Source organism: Arachis stenosperma, chromosome 9, assembly GCF_014773155.1.
Source record: "Arachis stenosperma cultivar V10309 chromosome 9, arast.V10309.gnm1.PFL2, whole genome shotgun sequence".
Classification (NCBI taxonomy): domain Eukaryota; kingdom Viridiplantae; phylum Streptophyta; class Magnoliopsida; order Fabales; family Fabaceae; genus Arachis; species Arachis stenosperma.
Genome location: NC_080385.1, coordinates 7,914,537 through 7,916,398, shown reverse-complemented (window position 1 = coordinate 7,916,398; position 1,862 = coordinate 7,914,537).

The window sequence follows — 1,862 nt, the reverse complement described above, 5'->3', positions numbered from 1 at the left end:
ATCTACGGGTTTTCAGACATCAGTCGTGCATTCCTGGCCCAGTTTACAACACGAATAGCAAAGGCAAAGCACCCGATCAACCTTCTAGGGGTAACCCAGAGACAGGGAGAGCCGACCAGAAAATACCTAGATCGGTTCAACGACGAATGCTTGGAAATCGACGGCCTAACCGATTCGGTGGCCAGCCTTTGCCTGACGAACGGCCTCCTCAACGAGAACTTTCGAAAATACCTTACCATGAAACCAGTTTGGACGATGCACGAGATCCAGACGATAGCCAAAGAGTATATAAACGAGAAGAAAGCCACTGCCGCCGAGAAGAAGGTCACTACTGCCGAGAAGAAGTTGGAAGAGTCGACCGCCACGGTTTCGCGACTTGTCGAGCGTGAAATGGCTTTAGAGAGTCAGGTCGGCGCGGCACAAAAACGGGTGGCCGAGATTGAGAAGGAGAAGCAAATTGCGGAGGCTGAGCTGGCAGCATTGAAAACAAAGTATAAAGACGTCGTCAAGCAGGGGAAGGGTGCGATCCTGGCGACCAAGGAGGCCCTTAAAGCTCAGGTCAAAATTGTTGCTCCTGATTTCGACACGTCGGCGATTGGCGTCCTCAAGGTTATTAAGGACGGAAAGATTGTTGACGTTCCCAAGAAATGAATTTCCTGTATAAAACTTTTTGGTTTAGCCGTTTCGCTTTGGCCTTTGTGAACAATTGACTTTTTAGTCGTTTGCCCGTTTTAACGTAGTTAATACTTTCTTATTCGCCTGGTTGTGTTATCGTTTCTATTAACCGTTATTGGTTTATAGCTGTCGTCTGTATTAACGGGTCGTGGCCTTTTAGTGTAGTCATTTGCTATTGCGGTAGTTGATGGGCTCCCGGGGTGATCAGTCCCGGGGCCGCGCATCGTTGTCGAGTTGTGACGGAACGAGTTGTCTAGAAAAAGGGGTGAACAAAACAAAAGAGAGAAAATTTGCACAAGTATATCTTATTCGGTAATTGCATAAAAGGTCCCTAGGACATAACGAAAAGTACAGATCCGCGAATTGATACTTAGCTCGACTAGTCGGTATGTCGCCCTGTGTACTAGGAGTAAAATCTTCTCAGGTTGTCTGCGTTCCAGGTTCTTGGGACTTCCTCGCCATTGAGCCTTTCTAATTTGAAAGCCCCTTTGCCCATCACCTTTTTGATTCTATTGGGGCCTTCCCAGTTTGCCGCCAGCTTGCCCGCTCCAGGGGTCGGTGGGCCGATGTCGTTACGCCTTAGGACGAGATCGTTCAGCTCGAATTCCCTTTTGAGCACTTTGGTGTTGTAGCGTAGGGCCATTCTTTGTTTTAGCGCTGTCTCCGTCAAATGGGCCATTTCTCTGGCTTCATCTATTAGGTCCTTCTCCACGGCTTCCTCCACTCCTTTCAAAAGTAGCCGGGGGCTCGGTTCCCCGATCTCCACTGGTATCACCGCATCTAACCCGTATGTCAGTCGGAAAGGAGTCTCCTTAGTGGAGGACTGTTCGGTTGTTCGGTAGGACCAGAGGACCGAGGCTAGTTCGTCGGCCCAAGCACCTTTTTTATTGTCCAATCGCTTCTTCAGCCCTAGCAGGATAATCTTGTTCGCAGATTCCACCTGTCCGTTCGTCTGGGGGTGCTCTACCGAGGAGAACTTCTGTCTTATACCCAGGCCAGTGAGGAACTCCGTGAACTTCTTGTCGGTAAACTGCGTGCCATTGTCCGAGATGACGACTTTCGGAATCCCGAATCGCGTTATCACCTGCCTCCACATGAATTTCCTGCAATTGGATGAGGATATGCTGGCCAACGGCTCGGCTTCTATCCATTTGGTGTAGTAATCGATGGCGACTATGAGATACTTG